Genomic DNA, 5,881 nt, shown 5'->3' on the forward strand with positions numbered 1-5,881 from the left:
GTGGATGAGGCTGGATCTTGTCTTTCTGGTGGGCAGGTCCACGTCTGTTGGTGTGTTTTGGGGTGTCTGTGGAGTTATTTTGATTTTAGGCAGCCTCTCTGCTAATGGTTGGGGTTGTGTTCCTGTCTTGCTTGTTGTTTGGCATAGGGTGTCCAGCACTGTAGCTTGCTGGTCGTTGAGTGAAGCTGGGTTTTGATGTTGAGATGGAGATCTCTGGGAGATTTTCGCCGTTTGATATTACATGGAGCTGGGAGGTCTGTTGTGGACCAGTGTCCTGAAGTTGGCTCTCCCACCTCAGAGGCACAGCATTGACTCCTGTCTGCAGCACCAAGAGCCTTTCATCCACACAGCTCAGAATAAAAGGGAGAAAAAGTAGAAAGAAAGAAAGAAAGAGGAATAAATAAAATACAGTAAGGTAAAATAAAATATAGTTATTAAAATTAAAAAATAATCATTAAGAAAAATTTTTTAAGTAAAAAAAAAACCAAAAAGACTGGACTGATAGAATCCTAGGACAAATGGTGAAAGCAAAGCTATACAGACAAAATCTCACACAGCAGCATGTACATTCATACTCACAAAAAGAGGAAAAGGGGAAAAAATAATAAATCTTGCTCTCAAAGTCCACCTCCTCAATGTGGGATGATTTGTTGTCTATTCAGGTATTCCACAGATGCAGGGTACATCAAGTTGATTGTGGAGATTTAATCTGCTGCTCCTGAGGCTGCCGGGAGAGATTTCCCTTTCTCCTCTTTGTTCACACAGCTCCTGGAGTTCAGCTTTGGATTTGGCCCCGCCTCTGCGTGTAGGTCACTGAAGGGCATCTGTTCTTCACTCAGACAGGACGGGGTTAAAGGAGCCGCTGATTCGGGGGCTCCGGCTCACTGAGGCCGTTAGGAGGGAGGGGTACGGAGTGCAGGGCAAGCCTGCGGCGGCAGAAGCCAGCGTCACATTGCACCAGCCTGAGGCGCGCCGTGCGTTCTCCCGGGGAAGTTGTCCCTGGATCCCGGGACCCTGGCATTGGCGGGCTGCACGGGCTCCCCAGAAGGGAGGTGTGGAGAGTGACCTGTGCTCATACACAGGCTTCTTGGTGGTGGCAGCAGTAGCCTTAGTGTCTCATGCCCGTCTCTGGTGCTCCTTTAAGCAGCGCTGTTAATCCCCTCTCCTCACGCACCAGGAAACAAAGAGGGAAGAAAAAGTCTCTTGCCTCTTCGGCTGGTCCAGACTTTTTCCCGGACTCCCTCCCGGTTAGTCGTGGTGCACTAATCCCCTGCAGGCTGTGTTCATGCCGCCAACCCCAGTCCTCTCCCTGCGCTCCTACCGAAGCCCGAGCCTCAGCTCTCAGCCCCGTCTGCCCCAGCGGGTGAGCAGACAAGCCTCTCGGGCTGGTGAGTGCTGGTCAGCACCGATCCTTTGTGCGGGAAACTCTCCGCTTTTCCCTCCGCACCCCTGTTGCTGTGCTCTCCTCCGCGGCTCCGAAGCTTCCCCTCTCCGCCACCCACAGTCTCCACCCGCAAAGGGGCTTCTAGTGTGTGGAAACCTTTCCTCTTTCACAACTCCCTCCCACTGGTACAGGTCCCGTCCCTATTCTTTTGTCTCTGTTTATTCTTTTTTCTTTTACCCTACCCAGGTACGTGGGGTGTTTCTTGACTTTTGGGAGGTCTGAGGTCTTCTGCCAGCGTTCAGTAGGTGTTCTGTAGGAGTTGTTCCATGTGTAGATGTATTTCTGATGTATCTGTGGGGAGGAAGGTGATCTCCGCGTCTTACTCTTCTACCATCTTCCCCTAGATCCTTTTATTTGCATTATTAAACATAATATTCATCCTGGAAGTTAATGGGAGAATTCCCAGCTAGAGTCTACCTTTGACCTATTCAGACTCAGTTATAAGCATTCATTTAGAGAGTAGATTTATAATGACTTAAAATTGTTAGATATTGTTTCAGATAGTTTGTGTTTCCAATTGCTATGGTGTTACATGCTCCTATGTTTATACAGTACATTAAATATAAATAATGATAACAAGACATAGAACTCAAGGTACTTCATTTCTCTCATTCTAGATTATACTTGGAGCTTTTATATTTTTTCCAATTTTATTGAGATATAATTTATATACATCACTGTATAAGGTTCAGGTGTGCAACATGAGGGTTTGACATATGTTGTGAAATGATTACCACATTTTAATTAACATCCATCATCTCATATAGATATACTAGAAAGAAATGTAAAAAAAAGAAAAAGAATTTCTCCTTGTGATGAGACCTCTTAAGATTTACTCTTAATGGCTTTCATATGTATCATATACCTGTGTTAACTATAATCATGTTATACATTACATTTTTAGTACTTATTTACTTTATAACTGGTAATTTGTACCTTTTTTCAATTTAATTTTTATTTTATATTGGAATATAGTTGAGTTACAATGTTGTGTAAGTTTCCGGTGTACAGCAAAGTGATTCAGTTATACATATACATGTATCCATTCTTTTTAAGATTCTTTTCCCATATAGGTTATTACAGAGTATTAAGCAGAGTTCTCCGTACTATACAGTAGGTCCTTGTTGATTATCTATTTTATATATAGTAGTGTGTATATGTTAATTCCAGCCTCCTAATATATCCCTGCCCCTACCTTTCCCCTTTGGTAACTGTTAAGTATTTCCTAAGTCTGTGAGTCTGTATTTTGTAAATACGTTCATTTGTATCATTTTTTTTAGATTCCACATATAAATGATATCATATGATATTTGTCTTTCTCTGTCTTATTTCACTTAGTATGATAATCTCAATGTCCATCCATGTTGCTGCAAATGGCATTATTTCATTCTTTTTTATGGCTGAGTAATATTCCATAGTATATATGTACCAAATCTTCTTTATCCATTCCTCTGCTGATGGACATTTAGATTGCTTCCATGTCTTGACTATTGTAAATAGTGCTGCTATGAACATTGGGGTGCATGTATCTTTTTGAATTAGAGTTTTCTCCAGATATATGCCCAGGAGTGGGATTGCTGGATTACATGGTAGTTCTATTTTTAGTTTTTTAAGCGACCTCCATACTGTTCGCTACAATGGTTATGCCAATTTACATTCCCACCAACTAGGGTTCCCTTTTCTCCACACCCTCCCCAGCATTAATTGTTTGTAGACTTTTTGATGATGGTCATACTGACCAGTGTGAGGTGATACCTCATTGTAGTTTTGACTTGCATTTCTCTGATTCTTAGTGATGCTGAGCATCTTTTTATGTGCTTTTTGGCCAACTGTATGTCTTCTTTGGAGAAATGTCTGTTTAGATCTTCTGCCCATTTTTTGATTGGGTTGTTTGGGGATTTTTTGACATAGAGCTGTAATGAGCTATTTGTGTATTATGGAGATTAATCCCTCGTCAGTTGCTTTGTTTGCAAATATTTTCTCCCATTCTGAGGGTTGTCCTTTCATCTTGTTTATGGTTTCCTTTGCTGTGCAAAAGCTTTTAAGTTTAATTAGGTCCCATTTGTTTATTTTTGTTATTATTTCCATTACTCTAGTAGGTGGATCTAAAAAAGATCTTGCTGTGATTTATGTCAGAGAGTGTTCTGCCTGTGTTTTCCTCTAAGAGTTTTATATCGATAGTATCTGGTCTTACATTTAGGTCTTTAATCCATTTTGAGTTTATTTTTGTGTATGGTGTTAGCAAGTGTTGTAATTTCATTCTTTTACATGTAGCTGTCCAGTTTTCCCCAGACCACTTACTGAAGAGACTGTCTTTTCTCCATTGTATATTCTTGCCTCTTTTGCTGTAGATTAATTGATCATAGGTGTGTGGGTTTATTTCTGGGCTTTTGATCCTGTTCCATTGATCTATATTCCTGTTTTTGTGCCAGTACCATACTGCTTTGATTACTGTAGCTTTGTAATATAGTCTGACATCAGGGAGACTGATTCCTCCAGCTGTTTTTCTTTCTCAATATTGTTTTGGTTATTCAGGAGTGTTTTCATACAAATTTAAAAATTCAAGTTCTGTGAAAAATGCCATTGGTGAATTGATAGGGATTGCATTGAATCTGTGGATTGCTTTGGGTAGTACAGTCATTTTGACAATACTGATTCTTCCAATCTAAGAACGTGCTATATCTTTCCATCTGTTTGTGTCATCTTTGATTTCTTTCATCAGTGTCTTATATACTTGTTTAAAATTTTGAACAGTTAAATAGAGTCAAATAGTTGGAGTAATATTACATTTGTTAAGTGAAAAGTTTTAGTTCAAGAATGAAATATTGTATGAAATTGAATAATATCTCTAAAAGAAAAATTTATTCTTTTTTATCAATTGCTGTTAATAAAGTCCCTTGTTATTAACTGTAACCTTATTATTTATTACTGAAACATTATATAGATACAAGTTTTTCTTTTTCAAAATAAAATACGTTAATGTAATTTTAAAACATATCATTATTTTTCTCCTTTTGCTATTGATATTTTTTTTTGTCTTACAGTTTTATTTAAAAACCCCACTAATAAAGAATATTATGTTACCTTTGGTTCCTATTCTATTTTTTTTTAACATCTTTATTGGAGTATAATTGCTTTACATTGTTGTGTTAGTTTCTGCTGTATAACAAAGTGAATCAGCTATACGTATACATGTACCACCCTCAGAATGGGAGAAAATATTTGCAAATGAAGCAACTGACAAAGGATTAATCTCCAAAATATACAAGCAGCTCATGCACCTCAATATCAAAGAAACAAACAACCCAATCCAAAAATGGGCAGAAGACCTAAATAGACATTTCTCCAAAGAAGATATACAGATTGCCAACAAACACATGAAAGGATGCTCAACATCACTAATCATTAGAGAAATGCAAATCAAAACTACAATGAGGTATCACCTCACACCAGTAAGAATGGCCATCATCAAAAAAATCTAGAAACAATAAATGCTGGAGAGGGTGTGGAGAAAAGGGAACCCTCTTGCACTGTTGGTGGGAATGTGAATTGATACAATTGATATAGCCGCTGTGGAGAACAGCATGGAGGTTTCTTAAAAAACTAAAAATAGAACTACCATATGACCCAGCAATCCCACTACTGGGTATATACCCTGAGAAAACCATAATTCAAAAAGAGTCATGTACCACAGTGTTAATTGCAGCACTATTTACAATAGCCAAGACATGGAAGCAAACGAAGTGTCCATCGACAGATGAATGGATAAAGAAGATGTGACACATACATACAATGGAATATTACTCAGCCATAAAATGAAACGAAATGGAGTTATTTGTAGTGAGGTGGATGGACCCAGAGTCTGTCATACAGAGTGAAGTAAGTCAGAAAGAGAAAAACACTGTATGCTAACACATATATATGTAATCTTAAAAAAAAAGAAAAAAAAGGTTCTGAAGAACCTAGGGGCAGGACAGGAATAAAGACGCAGACATAGAGAATGGACATGAGGACCCTGGGAGGGACAAGGGTAAGCTGTGACAAAGTGAGAGTGTGGCATTGACATATATACACTACCAGATGTAAAATAGATAGCTAGTGGGAAGCAGCTGCAAAGCACAGAGAGATCAGCTCAGTGCTTTGTGACCAACTGGAGGGGTGGGATACGGAAGGTGGGAGAGAGACGCAAGAGGGTGGGGATATGGGGATATGTATATGTATAGTTGATATTTATTTTAAAAATTTTTCTGCTTGCATGATTATATAAGTACAATAAAATAAAACATTCACTGTGTGCCTTTTCTGGCCATTATTATTCGTTACTTTACTTCATGATTATTACTGACAGTTATTTTATCATAGAGAGGAAAGGGATGTTAACAAGGAAAGATCTGCTCCAGGTGTCAAATATGCCAGGTTTGCCGCTGCTTTGTAGGT

Source organism: Stenella coeruleoalba (assembly GCF_951394435.1).
Source record: "Stenella coeruleoalba genome assembly, chromosome: 2".
Taxonomy (NCBI): Eukaryota; Metazoa; Chordata; class Mammalia; order Artiodactyla; family Delphinidae; genus Stenella; species Stenella coeruleoalba.